At 42.0% G+C, this 22,059-nt stretch overlaps 1 long non-coding RNA gene across 1 annotated transcript in view; it reads right to left on the bottom strand.

Annotated features, from left to right (window-relative positions):
• Nucleotides 1–990: 990 nt before the first annotated feature.
• The window catches only part of LOC131898289 (uncharacterized), a 49,318-nt gene continuing 28,249 nt past the window's right edge, over nt 991–22,059 (bottom strand). Inside the window, exon 2 of the long non-coding RNA XR_009375891.1 lies at nt 991–1,224. This is a non-coding gene — a long non-coding RNA (uncharacterized LOC131898289). The remainder of the gene's footprint in view (nt 1,225–22,059) is intronic.

Below are 22,059 nucleotides of genomic sequence, written 5' to 3'. Positions count from 1 at the left end.
CTTTCCTCTCTCTTTTTAGTAAGTGTGGTTATAGGATGGCTCTTGGGGGCAGGAGGTGTCTTATGGATGGATTTATATTCTGATAAGATAAAACCAGGAACCATTAGAGTTAAACAAGGGGCTAGTGTCTGTCCTTTTACTGTAAATGAGATTTCTGGTTCGAGTTCTACAGGTTTACAGGTGGGAAGGAGGCAAAGCAAATGTTAGGTGTGCTGGGATTCTTGCATTTAACTGGGGCTGGCTTACAGTCCAGCAGTTTAGTCTGTTGCCATCACGGCTGGAAGCATGGTGACATGAAGGCAGACATGGTGCTGGAGTGGTAACTGAGAGTTCTACCTCTGAATCGGCAGGCAGCAGGAAGAGCGTGAGACACTGGGCCTGGCTTGAGCATCTGAAACCTCAGAGCCCACCCCCAGTGACGCATAAGGCTACCCCATTCCAACAAAGCCACACCTACTCCAACAAGGCCACGCCTCCTAGTATTGCCACTCCCTGTGAGCTTATGGAGGTCATTTTCATTCAAACCACCACAGGCATCAACCAGATTCTAGAGTAAGGGGCTCCTTTCCCTTCCTGTGCCCCCATAGCCTTCCCTGCCCTTCTGTCCTGCTGCAAATGGATGTAAGTAATAACAGTCTGTTGGGTATGTCCACCACCCACCGCACCCCCCCAAGCATCTCCCATCCTCTCCACCCTCAGTTGACACAAGATGAATGATTTCCACCAACAGAGTCTTCGGTTGCCTTTGTGTTTGGGCCAGTTGGAAGAACCACCAGGAGGTAAAAAGTCAGGGGGAAGAAGAGGCCATGATAGTTATCCCTCCAGCTCTCTCTATATATTGGGGAATGATGGGGCGTCTGCAGTGGAACAGAAATGGCAATCACAGCATTCAGCAGCCGTGGGAGAAGGACTTGCCCCCTCAGAGACCTCCTCTGGGTAAAGATGATGGATCCTTGGCCATGCCACAGGAAAATATTTTAGGAATCAGAGTAAAGCAAAGCTAGGAAGTTTATTGAGTAGATATGAAAGATAGTGTATGCTTACAATTTAAGCCTGGGAGAGAGATAGTGAGAAAAAACAGCAGAGGGGTGGTGGCGGGGGAGAGTAATGGAACAAGTTGTGAAGAGAACAGTATACATCTGGGGGTGTAGGCTTCTCCAGAGAGTCACACGTAACTGTCTCTGAAATGACTGTGCACGTGATTCTGTGGCTTCCAAAATGACTCTGTTACAAAAGACACAGTTAACAAGGTTTAAAGGTTAAGTAAAGTCTAAAAATGAAGTACAATATACATATATATATATATATATATATATATATATATGGGCTGGTTGACTTATTTCTCTTAGGAGCATTTCCTATTTGTAAATGAAATTGTAAGACAGTTTGGAGTTGCTCAGATGTAGGCACAAGAGACAAACTGCTGGTATGGGTAAAGTCAAGGTCACCTTGAGTAGACACGGTTTGATTGTTTAGAAAGGTCTCTCACCCAGGCTGGCCCCCCAATGGGCTACATGGCTAAGGATGACCTTGAATTTCTTCTCCTCCCGCATACACCTCCTAAATGCTGAGATTAGAGGCATGTGCCGCCACACCCAGCTCATACTATGCTGAGAACCGAACCCAGAGTTTTGTGCATGCTAGGTGAGTATTCTACCACCTCCTCAGTGCCCTTTGGTTGTTGTTGTTTTTAACATTTCCAGTTGAGTTATTTTTTGGGAAAGTGCATTTTGCCTTCTGAAGACAACCATGATTTTGTCATTTGTCATTGAAGTTTCTGATGCTCAGCCAGCAGGAACTGCGACTAGATCCCAGGGGAGGGGTTTCATTCCTTTCCTACATTCCCTTCATTTTCTCAGTCTTTTTATTCTGCCTGGGACAGATGGGGTTTCTAGGGTGTTGGACCTTCATCCAGAGATGGAGGGCTCCTCTGATGGAATCAGGTCCTGCAGAATGCAGAAACGCGCCCCACCCCCCCAGCCGACACACACACACACACACACACACACACACACACACACACACACACACGTACATTCTTAATTCTGACCCAGAGGTGGTAACAGCCTAGACATTTGACTGCCTCTGGCAGCTGGCTTAACCCGGCCCACATCTGTGTAAATAGTCCTGTCTCTCCACTCCCTTCAGCTTCTCCTTTGGAGTATGCCATCTGTTTCCTGCAGGGACCCGACTGAGACAGATGTTTACATAAATACTATGAGACTAAAGGATTTAGATCAATCCTGGAATTATTTCCCTAGTGAATATGGTGTTTTATAGAGGGTCTCATTTGTAAACTTAACCAAAGGATTTTATAAATGACTATCTTAAGAAATGTTTTTGCAGTCTCTTTTACCCCCAGACACTTCCAGCAAACTTTGACTATTTGGGGTTCCGTCCTCCTGGGTTTGGGGGCTGAGAGAATCACCGACAGTTGAAAGATTGCAAATTTGGGGCTCAAAGGGGGCTGGGGGCCGAGAGAATCACCGACCGTTGAAAGATTGCAATTCAGGGCTCAAAGGGGACTCCAAGACAGATTTCCTTTTAATAAATGATCTATTAAAGTAGATATTAACAGCATAGAAGGACAGGCAGACGCACCGTGGCAGGGCACGGAGGAGAGCGCTGGCTCACACCACAGAGTGTGAATGCCTTCTTAAGAGCAGAGAACAGAGTAGGCTCTATGCCATGTGACTGATAGGCAGTCAGGCTGCCTCTGATTTCTGGCTGGCCAGGGAGAGATGGTCTGTCAGCCTGGGATCTGTATGCAGAATTGCCTATGACATTAGGGAGGGCAAGAATCTGCAAAAAACAAGTTAATGGAAGAGTCCTACAAAATGGGGTAACCCAGGCTGGAGAGACAGCTCAGTTCTTAAAGCAAGTACTGCGCTTGGAGAACACTCGAGTTCCTTTCTTAGCACCCATGTTGGGCAGCTCGCAACCTCCTGTAACTCTAGCTCTCTGGACTCCATGAGCAACTGTACTCATGTGCATAGACACCCACATACACACATAGTAAAAAATAAATCTAAAGAAACGGAGTAGCCTTGGCTGAGCAACTTGGCTGATTAATATCTGCAACCACTCCTTCCCCCAAAGAACTAGACAGAAATATTTCCCCAGACACTGAGATGTCTTTACAATTTGACATTGACCTGACTTCTCCAGTCCTTCACTCTCTTCTCCCAGACTGTGCCTCTACAGTCATGACCCCCAGAGCCTCTGCCCCAGGTTCCTTCCAGCTTCTTCCAAAAGCATCTCCCTATCTTGCCAAACACATCCATGCCCACTTCTCTCATCATTTATATCATAGTCCTTTGGGACGGTCAAGTTTTTACATCTCTATACCCACTTTTGCCTGGTACTCCAAACTGCCTCGTCTTCCAGTCATCTTTGGTGTTTTCCTTCTTTGCATTACTAATTTCTTAATATTTGCTTTTGTATTTTATGTGCATGTGAACACAGTTGCCCACAGAGCCCCTCAGTGTGGAGTTGTAGGCACTTGTGAGATACCCAACACGGGCGCTGGGAATCCCACAGTCTGGTTCTGTGCAAGAGCAATGCTTACACTTAGCCCTACTTTTTAAAATTAGCATCCAATAAAACTGTCTTTCTAGGAGATGGACAAGCATGGGATTTTTTCTGAGACAGTGTCAGAGTGGTCTCAAATCACTGTGTGTGTGTGTGTGTGTGTGTGTGTGTGTGTGTGTGTGTGTGCATGTGTGAAGGCCAGAGGTTGAGTGTCTTCTTCACTTTGTCTTTTGAGACAGGGTCTCTCCCTAAACCTGGAGCTCACAGATTCAGCTATGTTATCTGGTCAGCGAGCTCATGGGATCCTCCTGTCTCTGCCTCCCCAGTACTGGAATTACAGGCACACAGCACTACACCTGATTTTTTATGTAGACATAAGCATTCTAAATTCAGGTCATCAGCAGCAAGTGCTTCACTGTCTCTCCAAGCCCTTGGCTGTTTCCTGAACACTGAGTTTGGGGAGCTGTTTCTGAGACAAGCAAAGGAGACAGTTTAGCACCCTCGCGCCTGTTTGATTTTGGGTTTTGGACACAACTCTTTTGTAATAATGCATTTGGCAGCCTGGCTCCTTCACTTCTGCACAATATGCACACACACCCCTACACACCTCTCCAAACAGAGCACCTAGCAACATCAGAGCCCCTTGAATCCCACCTACATCAGGCTACACACTCCTATTTCTGAGCAAAAGTATAGATTTCTCTGTCCCTAACAATAAAATTTCAACGGTTCCTACTCAAGTATATTTCCAAGTATCCAAGAAGAAAAACTGAATGGCTGATCCAGCCTGAACTGGCTTTGGGTACATGCCAGTGAGGCAAACTGCGTCCTTCAAGTAAGCTTTAGGGAGAATCCTCTATTGACCATCTTAAATCTGTGCATAATTGGGTGTGCACAAGAGCACAAGGTTAAAATCAGATGCATTTTGGGAAGGGGTATGTACAGTGGTAAAAAAATAATAATATATGAACTAATCTACTGAACAAAATAGAGAACCATCCAAACCACAGTCCTTAGTAATCAGCGCTTCTCTTATTAGACCCTAGAAAAAGAGACCCCAGGCCCTTGAGTCCTCTCACTCCTGTGGCCCACTGACAATCTTGACAATACATCCTTCTATGATCCGGACCTGTGACCTCACTTTGAAGAAAGTTGTGTAGCTAGAGTTTTCCTGCCTGGCCCACAGTCAGGACAAATCTCTCTCACCCGCCAGTCCCACAGCCGCTCAGACCCAACCAAGTAAACACAGAGACTTATATTGCTTACAAACTGTATGGCCATACCAGGCTTCCTGCTCACTGTTCTTATATCTTAAATTAATCCATTTTTATAAATCTATACCTTGCCACGTGGCTTGTGGCTTACTGGCATCTTCATACACTGCTTGTCATGGTGGCGGCTGGCAGTGACTCCTTCCGCCTTCCTGTTCTTTCTTTTCTCCTCTCTGTTAGTCCCACCTATACTTCCTGCCTAGCCACTGGCCAATCAGTGTTTTATTTATTGACCAATCAGAGTAATTTGACATACAGACCATCCCACAGCATCAAGTAAAAATAAACTAGCCAATCAATTTTATTAGAATACAAATTTGATCTTGTGTTTAATAAATGGTAAAATGTTAAGTAACATAGCACTGATTTATAATGCATTTTTATGGTTTATAATCAGTAAATTTTGGCTTGTATACCTATTTTATATATTCATCTATCTAGATCATATAAAGCAGTCCTTAATGGAAAAAGTTTAAGAATCCACAGACTAGCTAACCATTAGGGAAAGAGGCAAACTTCAAGGTAACTAAAGGATGATATAACCACAAACTTTGGAACAGTGAGATATCATGCTACTGAAATGACCACCAAAGTTCTGTGCTTCATTATAACGACATCTCCAACTCATTAGCCTTGGAAAACTGCTCTCTCACATCAAAAATCTGAGGACACTACACACCCAGGGAATCTTAAGAGGCCTGCTTAAGATACTTGTGCAGAAAAGGGAAATAAATACTGTTCTGGAAAAAAGTCCTTTCCTGAAATTCTCCACCTCTTCCCATTCATAAACAACCCCCATTCAAGTTTTCTGCAAGTCAAGCAGCTAGCTCTGGAGAGGCCTACTCCCCACCTGTCATTTGAGACCTACCTTTGTTATGACAAATTCCTCCTTATTGTCTCATCTCTATGCTCTCTTTGATGGAGACAAGAATGTGGACATGAGTCAATTCATTACATTTGAGAAATTCCCTCCACTTTTGCCACTAATATTTCTATAATAAAAATGTTATGTGCCAGGCATGGCGGTGCACATCTTTAATGTCAGCACTTAGGAGGCAGAGGCAGCTGGATTTCTGTGAGTTTGAGGCCAACCTGGTCTACAGAGTGAGCTCCAGGACAGCCAGAGCTGTTACACAGAGAAACCTTGTCTCAAAAAACCAATCAACCAAACAAACATTATGTTTGTGAACAAAAAAAAAAAAAAGAAGTATTCAAACATCAGAATAGGTTTTGTTTTTATGAGAAAGCACTCTGAAGTGTGCTACCATGAGATTTTTGTTTTAGCACCAGGGCTGCAGTTATTAGAATTTTGTTCATTTTTATTTATTTTTGTTTGGTTTGTTTCTGTTTTTCGAGACAGGGTTTCTCTGTGTAGCCCTAGCTGTCCTGGAACTCACTCTGTAGACCAGGCTGGCCTCAAACTCACAGAGATCCACCTGCCTCTGCATCCCAAGAGCCGAGATTAAAGTGTGCCACTACTGCCCAGCTAGGTGGGAGTTGACATTTTTGACAAAGAGATTCTGATGAAGTTGGTACCAGACCTTGAGACCACCTGGCTTCATTTTTAAGGAAGGGCTTATTTTGGTTTACTTCTTTTTCAGAAGCGCATTCTTAAAACTTGAAAATGTTTCTGATAAATTATTTTTCAGTTAAGTGGTCTATGGACCAAATCACCCATCTCCTTAAAATGCAACTCTCAAGCCTCCTGCTGAATCACAATACTGCAGATAACAGCTAGCAATCTTTTTTTTTTTTTAAAGATGTTCTTTTTTATTATGTGTCCATATGTGCATGTGAAGTGTAGGTGCCTTTAGGGGCTAGTAGCAACAGATTACCTGGAGCTGGAGTCACAGGCAGTTCTAAGCCACCCAATGCAGATGGTGGGAAAGGAACTCTCCATCCAAGAGCAGCAATCACTTTAACTGCTGACCCATCTTCACAGCCCTATGAATAAGCTTCCCTCGGGAGTATCACATGAGCACCAAACCACAGTAAGAAGTCTAGTAGAGCCGGGCGGTGGTGGCGCACGCCTTTAATCCCAGCACTCGGGAGGCAGAGGCAGGCGGATCTCTGCGAGTTCGAGGCCAGCCTGGGCTACCAAGTGAGTTCCAGGAAAGGCGCAAAGCTACACAGAGAAACCCTGTCTCGAAAAACCAAAAAAGTCTAGTAGAAACAAACTCTGAACTTGTACATAAAACTCTTCTGGTTTGAGTTTTTGGTTTTTGGCTCTCAGTCCTGTCTTTTCTTCCTCCTGGAATCTACTGAACTGAAAAGAAAACAAGCCTCACTAATTAGCTTCTTGAATTTAGTATGTGATGAATTTGCTCGTAAGTAGTTTCCTGAAATAAGGTCTATAGACCGTGTTACACTACCTTTCTATACTCATTTTTGAAACAACTTTTTTTCTTCTTTTCATGTGTATGTGGGTTTTTATAGGGTAATTGTGTGGGTTTGTGGGGATTCGTGTATATATGTGGTTTCTGTGGGGGACTGGAGGATTGTGTACGGTAGGTTGTTTTGTTTTTGGTGTGGGGGGGGTTGGGGGAAGGAGTGGGCTGTAATATAAGTTGGTATCAGGAATTTTCCTGGATTCCTCTTTTATCTTAGTCTTTGAGGCTGCCTCTGCCTTCTGAGAATGGAATTGCAGCAAACACCAACCTCTGACGGAACTCCCCAGAACTTTGTGGGGTTGGTTTATTTTTGTTTTTCTTTTGTTATTGATGTTAAAGGAAGTTCCCACTCTGTAGCCCAGGCTGGCCTGGAAAGTCATAGAACTCACTATGTAGAGCAGCCTTGCATGAAATGTGTGGTGGATGATCCTCTGCTGGAATTGCAGGCCACAACACCACGCTATTTTTTTTTTCCCTTGGTACGACCTTCTCATAGAATTTTATTATCCACAAAATTCTTACCACAGGTTCAGTTACATCAATCACATTTCTGGAGTTGCTTCACAAAGAACTTTAGCCAAATAATTATATCTTAATCTTCTTGTTTCACATAAAAGTCTTCAATCTACAAATGCATTATCTATTAAAACAGAAAAACCCAAAGATCCAAAATGGAGACCTCAACTTAACTTATCCTCTGGTAATAGTCTCAAAAAAAAAAAAAAAAAAAAAAAAGCATTCACTCCTTCAAAAGGAAGGCCACAGAACAGTACACAGGAAACCATTAACAACTGGAGAGTGTCCCTAGGGGCTTTTTAAAAGAAGCTTTCAAAAGATTTGAATAAATGATACATTATTATTTGAATAAATGATGCATTATTCTATATAAATAATGATACCTGGTTTCTAACTGGCATACTGCAATACAATACTATTGACTACATACACTGAACTAAAATGAAGTGGCTCTATTTATAAGATTATCACCAGAGTACACTATGGTACTCTCAATTTCCCGACAGTAGCAAAGGGCAAAGATCCAACCATCCTTCCTGCGTACGTCAGATGAAGAGCCAGGACTTGCTATCTTGACCAGCATCCTTTTAACATACTAGAAAGTCCTCAAATCCTCTAGACAGTTATGAAGTAGAAACATAACCATTACCTGGGAGGTGGCAGTGGTGGCGCAGGCAGATTTCTGCAAGTTGAAAGCCAGACTGTTCTACAGAGCAAGTTCCAGGACAGCCAGAGCTACATACTGAGACCATATCTTGAAAAAACAAAAAAAAAAAAAAAAAAAACAAGAGAAGAAGAAGAAGAGGAGGAGGAGGAGGAGGAGGAGGAGGAGGAGGAGGAGGAGGAGGAGGAGAAAAATACAACCATCAGTAGAGACACAGAGTACTAAGTTCTTTGGCCATTTAGTCTATAGTCTAGTAGACAAAGTGGATCTGTAATGGCTATGTGACTGTCTTGTCAAGAAGTATCTGGAAGGGGAGTAAGCTAATTACCATTCCTGATAAATCTGTTTTGACTCTACAAAAATCAAAATTGTCTGCTTTTCCTTGCATCTCTTTGCTGTGTAAATTTCAACTCTCATTTCTTATAAAGAAAGCTACATTTTATAGCTAACAGCCAGCCAGGTCACAAGAAAAGTATGCCAGGAGAGGAGGATCAGACAAGAGCTTGATATGTCATAGAAAGTGTAAACCTTAGATGAAGCTCCATCAGTTAGATGTTGTGTGACTTAAAGAGACCTACTTCTGAAAACACCTTTGGTCTTTTCCTTAAAGGTTTTGGGCCAAGAAAAGGATGCTGGTCACAGCAGCATATACCTTTAATCCAGCACTTGGGAGGCAGAGGCAGTCAAATCTAAGAGTTCAAGGCCAGCCTGATCTACAGAGTGAGTTTCAGGACAGCCAGAGCTATGCTTGAAAACCAAAGTAAGCCCCACCCCCAGCCCCCAAAAAGGTTAAGTCTTATTTTTTCACCAAGTGTATCTAGGAAGTCCTTCAACATTGGGCTTTTGTGACGATCTTAACTTTTCCTGAGAGAATAAACAAGACAGTAAGAATAACAAAAACCTGGGCTGGAGAGATGGCTCAGAGGTTAAGAGCACAGGCTGCTTTTCCAGTAGGTCCTGAGTTCAATCCCCAGCAACCACACGGTGGCTCACAACCATCTATAATGAGATCAGGTCCCCCCCTTCTGGCCTTCAGGCATACATGCAGGCAGAACACTGTATACATAATTAATAAATAAATCTAAAAAAAAATTTTTTAAAAAGAGTAACAAAAACCCTACTAGCTAGGCATTCTGTCTTGGGCCAGCACTTAGGGGGTTGAAACAGTAGGATGGTCAAAATTGACAGTTACCTACTAAACTTTTAAAATTAACAAGGTCCTGTTTCCTTAGACCTAATATCAAATGGCTTAAGTGATAATGATGTTTGAATAGTACTGCTAATATAAGGAAATATTTTTCTTAAGATATATAATTTTGTTAAGTTTTATTGTGAAAAATAACTATGGACTAATGCATTTAGCAATAAGACTATATCTTATAGGCAAACACTGAGGGCTCATTTTTGTATTAAAAGTCAGTAATTTGTTGGGGATATTGCTCACAGAACAAGTTAAGCTAGCACCTGCAAACCCTAGGTTCAATCCCCAGTATCATGACAGACAGACGGAAGGACTGAAACCCCGGGGACTCATATGGTGGAAGGAAAGAACCAGTTCCTCCAAGCTGTCTTCTAACTTCCACATGTACACTGTGGCAATGAGTGCTCCCCTTTACACACACAACACAACACACAAAATAAAATATCGTTTTTAAAAATATGTACTACACTTAATTAATTTTTTTAGACAGAGTCTCATTATGTACCCCTGGCTGCCCTGGAACCTTGTATGTAGACCAGACTTGCTTCAAGTCTGACTTCTGCCAGAATGCTGGATTAAAAGTATACACCTTACCCAGTAAAAGAAAAAATTAAAGGTGACTAGAGTGATGGTTCTGTGGTTAAGAGCACATACTATTCTTGTAGAGGATCCAGTTTGGTTCCCAGCACCCTTGTAGGGCTGCTCACAAGCACCAGAGGATCCAACACCTTCTTCTGGCCCCTGTGGACAATTACACTCACATGCACAGACACCCACACTAACAAACACACTTAAAATAATAAAATAAACCTTAAATTTAAAAAAAAATTAATTTAAAATTAAATTTAAAAAATTTTTTTAATTTAAAAAAACCTTAAATTAAAATAAACCTTAAAGGAGTGCGATGGGCAGAGCCAGGTGGATCTCTGTGAGTTCGAGGCCAGCCTGGTCTACACAGTGAGATCCAGGACAGGAACAAAACTACACAGAGAAACCTTGTCTGGAAAAACAAAAAACAAAAAAATTTAATTAATAGTTTAAAAGATACTTTGTATGCAGGAGCTAAATAATAATAACTCACCTGAAGGCCAGAAGAGGAGATCTATAACTGGAATTACAGATGGTTGTGAGCCACCATGTGGGTGCTGGGAATTGAACAGCCAGTCCTCTCTCTAGCCCCTGTTTAAATATTTTCAAGCTAAAACATCTGATGAGAACAGAGGAAACCATCCTTACTTAACTTTATGATTTTCCATACCAAGGATTCTGGACTCAGATGTACTCTTGATAAAATAGACTCATTTGAGAATCAAGATTATAAAATATTCTATCTGGTATAAAGCATACTTTATTTCATTTATAAAGAGACATTTTTTAGAAAACCAAAATATCATTAATGTATCAATTCTTTCAACTTTCCTGTTAATTTTTAACCTTTTAAAAATTGTGTTGGGCCGGGTGGTGGTGGCGCACGCCTTTAATCCCAGCACTCGGGAGGCAGAGCCAGGCGGATCTCTGTAAGTTCGAGGCCAGCCTGGGCTACCAAGTGAGTCCCAGGAAAGGCGCAAAGCTACACAGAGAAACCCTGTCTCGAAAAACCAAAAAAAAATAAATAAATAAAAATAAAAATTGTGTTGGTATGCGAGTGTGCACATGTATGTATGTATGTATGTTTACTACCTGTGTGCAGGATTCCATGGAGATCAGAATATGGCATCAGATCCCCTGAAACAGAGTTACGGTTGTGAGCCACCATACAGATGGTACGATTCGAACCCAGGTCCCCTTGAAGAGCAGCCAGTGTTCTTAACCTAGAGTTCTCTCTCCAGCCCCTTGTTTAAAAGTTTTATTATAAATTATTGCAGGAAATATTCTAGGATCACAGGGAAAAAAAAAATCTCGTTAACATTACATCTTTATTCCATTTACCAGTAACGTGAAATTTGTTCCAAACTATTAAATTACAATAAGCAACACTTGTCTTTCAAATTCATGGTCAAAAATACTGGTTAACATTACTCATATAACGTCCTTAGGTATAAAAACCTTTGCCTTTTCAGGTACTTAGAAAAAAAAAACTTACTTGGCTTCAAAAGTAACAAGCAGTAATATTTATCTTATTCTTTACGGCTTTACAAAATTTCAAACTTCAAATCTTTTTAAAATCCTTATACTATTTAGTAAATTTTACTTATGTACAGTGTGACATCAAGAAGAGACACCTTGTTAAGTTTTTAAAAAAGTATCAAAAAATAATATGGCTTATAAAAAGCAAGAGAGCCTACTTTTATATATCTATGATGATTTGCTGCCATTAAGAGATGAAATAGGGCAAGAATGAAGAGAAAATAGAAAATGAACAAGCAATACACACACACACATACACACACACACACACACACACACACACACACACTCAGGCATCCACAAGGAAGGGTATGTGGTGTTTAACTCAAGATACTCAATGGCTGGATATGAAAAGAGAAACTTGATAAGGAAAACAGAATTCTCATTTTTGCACCCATAAGGAAGAGTATATATGCCAATACAGGGTGATTAGAATCCCAATAAGCTGCAATTTAAGATGAAGGTTGAAGCAGAAGCCAGATGAAAGGCGGCCTCTGTAACATTTGCTCCTGGAGTCCAGCAACTCTCAGCAGTTGGCTGGAGACTGAGCTGGAAGATCCTGTGGCGCTCCAACAAAAGGACGAAACAAACTCAAGTTCCCAGGGCCCCTCCCGACAACTAGAGAAACAACTTGATAAATGATTGCTCTGTCAAGAGACCAAGAGATGGAGACCTCTGGAAGCAGAGGGGGGATGTATCTAATTTAGGAGGGGGTGGTGCAGAACGGCAAAGAGATCATCAAAACCTTAAGACAACACTGCAAAACTCCACAGTTTTAACAACTGAAGCTTCCTCCATGTTAGCATGTAGCCAGAAACCTAGCAGTCTGGTCCTTCCTAAGCTATTTCGATTTAAGGGAGAAACTTTCTACCTTCCACAACCCATCTTCCTGCCTTAACTCCAAGCTTAAGAAAGCTTTTGCTCATTTAGGAATGACATGAAAAATACAAATTCCTTTTCCCCTACTTCACACCTGAAGACCCTGATTCAGACCTGAGGGAGAGGCACAAGGCCCCAAAGCTTACTCAACTTAAGAAAACAATTGTTTTCAATCAATCAATCAATCAATATTTTGAAAATTTTAGAAGTTCCCATTTGCCCTTAATTTTCCTCTTTTCTTTCCTTTAAGGTGAGTACAATCTCTTCCTGACTAAAAACTGGCATAGGTTTCAAAGGCATTGGTGACAAATTCAGCCAACACACGATGAACATCTCTACTGAGAAAAAAAAAAGTGTTACTACCCAAAGAGTAGGTAATTGAGTCAAAAAAACTCTTGTAGTCTCAGCAACTGATCAAAGACCAAAAAAATAAGCCTGTGGTGGTATTGTGTTCCCCAAAATATTGTGTACCCTAATAAACTTATCTGGGGTCAGAGAACAGAAAAGCCACTAGATACTTAGGCTAGAAAATGGTGGCACTTACGCCTTTAATCCTAGCATTCCAGAGGCAGAAATCCCTCTGGATCTCTGTGAGTTCAAGGCCACATTGGAAACAGCCAGGCATGTGACACACACCTTTAATCCCAAGAAGTGAGCCTTTAATCCCAGGGAGTGATGGCAGAAGGCAGAAAGATATATAAGGCGTGAAGACCAGAAACTAGAAGCATTTGGCTGGTTAAGCTTTCAGGCTTTCGAGCAGCAGTTCAGCTGAGATTCATTCTGGATGAGGACTCAGAGGTTCCAGTCTGAGGAAACAGGATCAGCTGAGGAACTGACAAAGTGAGGTAGCTGTGGCTTGTTCTGCTTCTCTGATCTTCCAGTATTCACCCCAATAACTGGCCCCAGGTTTGATTTTATTAATAAGAACTTTTAAGATTCCTGCTACATAAGCCAGTTCATTAAAATATGTCAAAGGCAAGAACAAGCAAGTAACGTAACATAAAGAGCTTTCAACTGACCAAGTCTTTCTTATGTCACTTCAAACTTTTAACTTGCTGGGCTAGATAATGCTGCTGTAATAAAAATATTATATATTGTACTGCTGTGCAAAAGAAATTCTATGAAGGCCAAATTAACTTTTGACTGTAATAAGACAATTACAAACCAGGCATGGTGGCTGACCCAGAACATCAGCTGTATTAACTACCAGTTATAACGATATTAAATACCAATTAAAGAGGCGTTCTGAACAATAACAGGAAAACCAGGAGAAAAATCACTACTTAACAGGGTTGAGTTGGAAGGTCTTGTTCCTAATTTTTCTTGAAAGTAAAAATACCTAGGGAATTTTTCTAGAAAAATGTATGTATGGTCTGTCAAGAAATTGCTTAGATTCCATTACATAAAAATGGCTGTTCTGTGAAGGACCTCACTTGCTAACTTCCCAAATCGCCTCCTCATCAGGACACATTTCCGACATTGTAGACAAAGAGAAAAGGTATCACATCACGAATCTCATTAAGATTAACTCTAATCAGCAATTCACAAAAGTGAAGGGCTCAACAGCAAACATTGTAATCCTAACATTCAAGATGCTGAGGCAGGATGACTGCTACAAATTCAAGTTTCATCTGATGCATAAGAAACTACAAAAGTTCACAGCATGTAAAAATCAAAGCTCTGGTTTGCCATTTGAAAAAAAAAAAATTATAGAAAACAAAAACTGAATGCCTCCCCTCTTTTGAAACATTAGCAGCTATGGTTCTGATTTATAGTTTTTTCTAAATAATTTATTTTTATTTAATTGCACTGGTGTTTTGCCTGCATATATGTTTGTGTGAGGGTGTCAGATCTTGGAGTTACAGACAGTTATGAGATGCCATGTGGGTGCCGGGAATTGAAACCAGGTCCTCTGGAACAGCGGTCAAAGCTCTTAACCGCTGAGCCACCTCTCCAGCCCCTCATAGTTCTTCTAAACATGGGTCTGCTGGGGTTATGAATGACTGCTCCCTTTCAGACCAGCCAGGTACAGGTTACCCATCTGATTCTCAGTGAGCTTTCACATTGACAACCTCAATGAGTGGCAGGTTAGCTTGTACTAAAAACGCTCATTAACCTTTTTTCCCAGTGGTCATAGATAATACTGACATTCTGTAAGTCTTGACATTCTCCTTTTGCCTGTAATGCTCAGGATTTAATTGATACAATATTCCAACCAGTTAAATGAACTGTTTGGGGCTGGAAAGACTGGAGAAACTTCTTCCTCTTACAAGAAGACCAAGTTCTGTTCACAACCCCCACATAAAACCATACAAGACCTGATGCATTCTGACTACCTTGGGCACCAGGTACATGCACGCATGAGGGCAAAAAATAATCACACAAGACAGTCTGTCTATGTAGCATTGGCTATCCTAGAACTCTCTCTGTAGACCAGGCTGGCTTCAAACTCACAGAGATCCAACTTCCTCTGCCTCAAGTGCTGGTATTAAAGGCGATTAAGGGATTAAGACCTGAGTTCATTCTTCTGCATAGCATAAAGCCAGCATGGTGGTGAATGCCTGTAACCCCAGTGCTTCCAGATAGGAAAATCAGAAACTAAAATCCTACAATGTGAGTTCCAGGTCAGTCTGGAATACCTGGGACCCTGCCTCAAAGGGGGATGATTCAGCGAGCAGTCAAATAAATACACATACTGCTCTTTACAGAGGACCTGATTTCAGTTCCTAGCACCCACTTCAGGTGGCCTACAACTCTAGCTCCAGGGGAATCCAATCTCCACTGACACCTGAATTTGTGTACACACATCCACATACCCGTGTATGCAAACACATATACACAATTAAAAATGAATCCTTTTAAAGAAGGGAATGGAACGTACTAACCCAATGGGCACAAAGAAAGGTTAGATCAATGGTTAACTGGGGATTTTTTATTGTCATTGTTTATCCTAAAGCAAAAAATTCAGGAGCTGCATTCTAATCAAGCAATCAAGCCATGAGTGGTGGGCTGCCAGAAGTCCCAACTTCATGGGAGGCTGAAACAGGCCTATTGCTTGAGTACAGGAGTTTAAAAACAATCAACAACACCACCCTCTAAAAAGGCTAAGCAAGCAACTGGTTGTGATGGCTCAATCACGCAACCCCAGTACTTAGGAGGCTCAGGCATTGGGCTGCCATGAGGTCAGGGCCAAAATGGGTCAGAGAGTAAGTATACTTGCCTCAAAAAGACACAAAAAGGGCTGACCAAAAAAATTCAGCAAGAAAAGGCATTTGCTGTCAAGCCTTACAATCCAAGTATGATTCCTAGATCCACACAAATGCCGTGGGGTTGGTGGGTGGGGTGGGTGGTGGTGGTGGTGGTGGTGGTGATATTTTATTTGTGTTAAAATGTGGTGATATTTTATTTTTGCTTTAATAAAGTTTGCCTGGAAATCAGAGTATTTGAAATAGCAAGCTATTTTAAGTAAACATAAAAGTCAAGCAGTGATAGCATATGTCCTTAATCACTTAGCAGAAAGGCTCTCTGTGTGTTTAAGGCCATACTAGGGAACAGAGCCAAGCATGGTGACACACGCCTTTAATCCCAGTACCAACCATAGAGACCTGGAGGTCTGTACAGACAGACAGTGACAAGAAAGTGAGGTAGCTAGGCTAAGGTAGCCAATGAGAGGGCGAACAGCAAGGCAATAAAGGCCCGGGCAAGACAGGAAGTGGTTCATATTTGGAAGCTGCAGAGCTGGTGAGGTAAGGTTGGCTGGTGGCTCTCCCTATTTCCCTGATCTCTAAGGCTTTCACCCCTATATTTGGCTCCGTTTTGTTTTGTTTTTTTTTTAATTTTTATTTTGCAATACAATTCAGTTCTACATATCAGCCACAGATTCCCTTGTTCTCCCCCCTCCTGCCCCCCTCACCTTCCCCCCAGCCCGCCCCCCATTCCCATCTCCTCCAGGGCAAAGCCTTCCCCACAGACTGAGATCAACCTGGTAGACTCAGTCCAGGTAGGTCCAGTCCCCTCCTCCCAGGCCGAGCCAAGGGACCCTGCATAGGCCCCAGGTTTCAAACAGCCGACTCATTCAATGAGCACAGGTCTCACTGCCTGGATGCCTCCCAAACAGATCAGGCCAATCAACTGTCTCACCCACTCAGAGGGCCTGATCCAGTTGGTGACCCCTCAGCCATTGGTTCATATTTCATGTGTTTCCATTCGTTTGGCTATTTGTCTCTGTGCTTTATCCAACCTTGGTCTCAACAATTCTCGCTCATATAAACCCTTCTCATTCTCGATAATTGGACTCCCAGAGATCCACTCAGGGCCTAGTCATGGATCTCTGCATCCAGATCCCTCAGTAGTTGGATGAGGTTTCTAGCACGACAATTAGGGTGTTTGGCCATCCCATCACCAGAGTAGGTCAGTTCGGACTGTCTCTCGACCATTGACAGCAGTCTGTTGTGGAGGTATCTCTGTGGATTTCTGTGGGCCTCTCTAGCACTTTGCTTCTTCCTATTCTCATGTGGTCTTCATTTACCATGGTCTCCTATTCCTTGTTCTCCCTCTCTGTTGTTGATCCAGCTGGGATCTCCCGCTCACCCAAGCTCTCTTTCCCTCAACCCTCGCCCTTCACTACCTCCACTCATGTCCAGGCTGTTCATGTAGATCTCATTCCATTTCTCTGTCATTGGGCGATCCCCGTGTCTTTCTTGGGGTCCTGTTTTCCAGGTAGCCTCCCTGGTGATGTGAGTAGCAATCCAGTCATCCTTGTTCCACATCTAGTATCCTGCTGGCTCCGTGTTTTTTATTTAATAAGACCATTTAGAAATTTGTCTCTGTCTCTGTCTCGCTCTCTCGCTCTCTGTGCCCACAACAAATGTGCCCACAAACACAAATAAATAAATGTAAAATGCAAGAAAAAAAAAACTAACATAAAACAACAAAAGCCCAAGCAAGCTAAGAGTTCTAAAGTATTCTAAAGTGTTGGCTCAAATCTTTCCCCAGCTGGAAGTAGTGGCACAAGCCTCTGATTACAGCACTTGGTTGGGATGCAGAAGCAGGTGGATCTCTATAAATTTTAGGCCAGCTTAGTCTACACAGCAAGTTCCATACCAGCCAAGGCTGCTGCATAGTAAAACCTGGTCTCAACATACAAACTTTTCCCACAACTCCTTTAGAATCCTTTCCAGTCTCTCTAAAATTGAGGTGAGCTCTCCTCACTCACCTTAAACACACCTCCTCAACTAAAGTCATTATGTCCGACTGTTTATAAAGAAACACCCCAGCCCCAGCCAAAGGATCTCTTCATTTTACTTTTCCCTATCAGATAGCTGGAGTCTTGGCACACTGTAGCCACTTGTTTCTTCAAACACTTCAGAATGAGCTCTGAATTTCTAAAGTTCTCTACAATCTAATAGTTAAACAGCAGAAAACTATTTCAACTTACTTTCATTACTACTCCCTTAAGGAATTTTAAATCTTCCCACCAAGCTGTTCCCAAATCAGGACTCTTACAACAGAATTGACTTTATAACCTATGGAGGCATCATCAGTTAGTCCCTTGAGGCAGTAATGAACAGTATTTGGATACCCACAGTTAACAATGCAATGAGAGGAAGATCTCACAACCTACCTGACCGAATCAACATACAATTTAACATGCAGTAAGTATGAAATTTAAAATACTATCCCACATATAAATTACTCAAGATGTTTATTACACAAACATAAAGCATTCCTCTTAAACCTATGAACTATTATGGAGACAATAGCAAGTGTTTTTAGGGCTAGCAGTATTAATTCAGGGAGAAAGAATGTGTTTAGCATGGCCAGGGCAGAAGAGCTGATCCCTAAGACACTTCCCAAAAAAGAAGTTTTCTAATAATGTCTAGAGCAAACCAGACTTACACACACACACACACACACACACACACACACACACACACACACACACACCGTACCAGCCTACAAAATTTTACCCAAAGGTCAGTATAGCACATTTGTGGCTATCACTAACATATATCTGCCATGCAGGCTGACATGAAAAGTCAGAAAACCATATTCAGGATGACAAAGCTAGGTATGGTGTCACATGCCTGTAATTCCAGCACTCTTCTCATCCCTAAACTGGAGAGGTGGAGGCAGGACAATCAGAGTTCAGGGCCAGCCTTGGCTACCTAACAAGTTCAAGGCCAGGCTAGACCCCATCTCAAAAATCCAAAACCAAAAATAATTAAAATAAGTAAAATAAAATTAATTATTTTTAAAAAGACAGGAAGCCGGGCGGTGGTGGCGCACGCCTTTAATCCCAGCACTCGGGAGGCAGAGGCAGGCGGATCTTTGTGAGTTCGAGGCCAGCCTGGTCTCCAAAGTGAGTTCCAGGAAAGGCACAAAGCTACACAGAGAAACCCTGTCTCGAAAAACCAAAAAAAAATAAATAAATAAAAAATAAAAAGACAGGCTTAAGAACCAAGTGTTGGTGAGGATGTGGAGGGACTGGAACCCCGGTCACCAAGTGGTGGTGATGTGAGATGGTGAGGCAATCTTGAAAGTCTAGCAATTCCTCAAAAGGTTACACAAAAACCACGTGGAATGAGAAATTCCACGCAGCTGGGCTGGTGACACAAACCTGTAATCCCAGCACTCAAGAGGCAGAGACAATCCGATCTCTGAGTTTGAGGCCACCCTGATCTATATAGCTAGTTCCAGTGTAGTAAAGAGTACATAGTGAGTCTCAATAAAACTAGTTAATGAATTATTTAAATTCCACTCCTGATACATGTTCAGGCCTATGCCCTCACACAAGCGCCAACAGAAACATTCGGAGCATGATGTGCAATAGCCAAAAAGTATATACAACTCAAAGGTCTGTCAACTAATAAATGTTTATACAAAATTTAAGTTTATCTATAAATGGAATATATATGGCAATAAAGGAGTGAAGTATTTTTTAAAACTTGTGATGATCTAGGTTTTTGTCATTGACATAAATTAGGGTAGTTACTTTTCTATTGCTATGTGAAGAGATGTGATGAACATATAAAGGAAAGTATTCAATTTGGGGGCTCACAATTCCAGAAGGTTACAGTATATGACCATCATGGGGAGAACGACAATAAGCAAGCAGGCAGGGCACTGGAGCAGTAGCTGAGAGCTCACCTCTGATCCACAAGCACAGGCACAGAGAAAGATAACTGGGAATAGCCTGGACTTTTGAAACCTGGAAGTCCACACCCAGTGACACACCTCCTCCAAGGCCAGACCTCCTAATCCTTTCCAAACAGAGACCAAGCATTCTAACACATGAGCTTATGGGAGCCATTTTCACTCAGACCACCACGAAGGTTATCTGGGAAGACATCTGAACTAAGAATATGCCTTCATCAGACCTGCCTGTGGACAAGCTTGTTGGGCATTTTCTTGATTAATGATTGATGTGGGAGGGCACAGCCTACTGTTAGTGGTGCCAATGGGCAAGCAGCCCTGGGTTGTATTAGAAAGCAGGCTGATAGCTCTGGAGAGATGGCTCAGCAGTTAAGAGCACTGACTGCTCTTCCAGAGGTCCTGAGTTCAATTCCCAGCAACCACATTGTGGCTCACAACCAACTGTAATGATGCCCTCTTCTGGCCTGCAGGGACACATGCAGGCAGAACACTGTATACATATAAATAAATAAGAAAAAAAAAATTTTTTTTTTTTTTAAAAAGGAAAGCAGGCTGAGGAGCTGGTGATGGCTCAGTGGTTAAGAGCACTGGTTGCTCTTCCAAAGGACGGGGGTTCAATTCTCAGCACCCACATAGCAGCTCACAACTGTCCGTAACCCCAGTTCCAGGGAATCTGGTACCCTCTCACAGACATACATGCAGGCAAAACACCAATGCACATAAAAATAAATAAATCTTAAAAGAAAGAAAGAAAAGAAAAGAAAAGAAAAGAAAAGAAAAGAAAAGAAAAGAAAAGAAATGAAAAGAAAGCAGGCTGAGCAAGCCATTAATCAGTCATAGTTCTCTGTGGTCCCTGCTTGAGTTCCTGCCTCCAAGGTCCTTCTAGAGTTCCTGTCCTGAGTTCCCTCAATAATGGACTGTGCTGAGGTGTTCAATCACAGCAACAGAAAGCAAACTAGAATACCTGCTGAAACATGAATGGGCATTCAAAACACTCCGCTAAAAGCAACAGATGTCAGTCACAAGAATGCACATTTTGAATAATTCTACTCATGGGAAAAGTTCACTCAGCAAATTTCAAAGACACACCAGATTAGTGGTTTCCAGAAGATAGCAGGTAGGGACTGGATTACAGCCTGACTGCTAAAAGACTTTGAAGTTTATTTTACAGTTGATGAAAATGTCTTTAAATTTGACTGTGATGGTTACACACTTAAGAGTACATTAAAACCAATAAAATGTACTATTAATAGGTCAAATTAGCCAACCAGTGGCTGCTCACGTCTTTAATTCCAGCACTTGGGAGGCAGAGCAGACAGATCTCTGTGAGTTCAAAGCTGGCCTGGTCTACAGAGTGAGTTCCAGGACAACCAAGGCTACACAGAGAAACTCTGTCTCAAAAACAAAACAAAACAAAAGAGTGAAATTAAGTTTGGTATCTCAATAAAGTATCCAAAAAGAAAAATTATTAAAATCTGTGAGATGCCAGAAAAATGTGATTACTGTTACAAGTGCCAAGAAACACTACTTATTGTTTCTAGGGGCTGGAAAGATGGCTCAATGGTTAAAAGTCTTGCAGAGGACTAAGGTTCATTCAGTTCTCAAAACCTACATGATGGTGGCTTATAACCATTTGTAACCCAGTTCCGGGGGATCCAACATCCTCTTCTGACCTCCATGGGCACACATAAGCCAATCTAATAAGTCCTCTTTTCATATATATATTCATTCTATTGGTTTTGCTTCCCCATAGAACCCTGACTAGGAGTGAGCAAGATGGCTCAGTGGGTAAAAGCACTTGCCACATAGGCATGATAACCTGAGTTCCATCCCCTGGACCCACATAAAAAGCTGGACTTGGGGACTGGAGAGATGACTCTGAGCTTAAGAGCACTTACTGATCTTCTAGAGGACCTGGGTTCAATGCACAGCACCACAGCACTCATATGGCAGCTTACAACCATCTGTAAAATTCCAGTCCCAGAAAAATCCTATGCCTTCTTCCAACCCCCTTAAGTACTGTGCACACAAAAGATGCACATACACACATGCAAGCTAAACACTCATACACATAACAAATAGTTTGAAGGGGGGAAAAAAGAAGGGAGGACTGGACGTAGTGACATTCATCTGTAATCCCAGCACTCCTACAGCAAGAAAGGAGACAGAGGGGGGAAATCACCTAGGGACTGGAGGGCAAGCTAGTTTCTACATGGCAGAAACAGGAGAGACCCTGTTTTCAATCAAGTGAAACTCCTCTTGAATGACTCCTAAAATTGTTCTTGGGTCAAAGAACACACCAATGTCATCGAATGTGTGCCCGCA

Source organism: Peromyscus eremicus, chromosome 23 (assembly GCF_949786415.1).
Source record: "Peromyscus eremicus chromosome 23, PerEre_H2_v1, whole genome shotgun sequence".
Classification (NCBI taxonomy): Eukaryota; Metazoa; Chordata; class Mammalia; order Rodentia; family Cricetidae; genus Peromyscus; species Peromyscus eremicus.
This window is presented reverse-complemented; position numbering and strand designations above follow the sequence as displayed.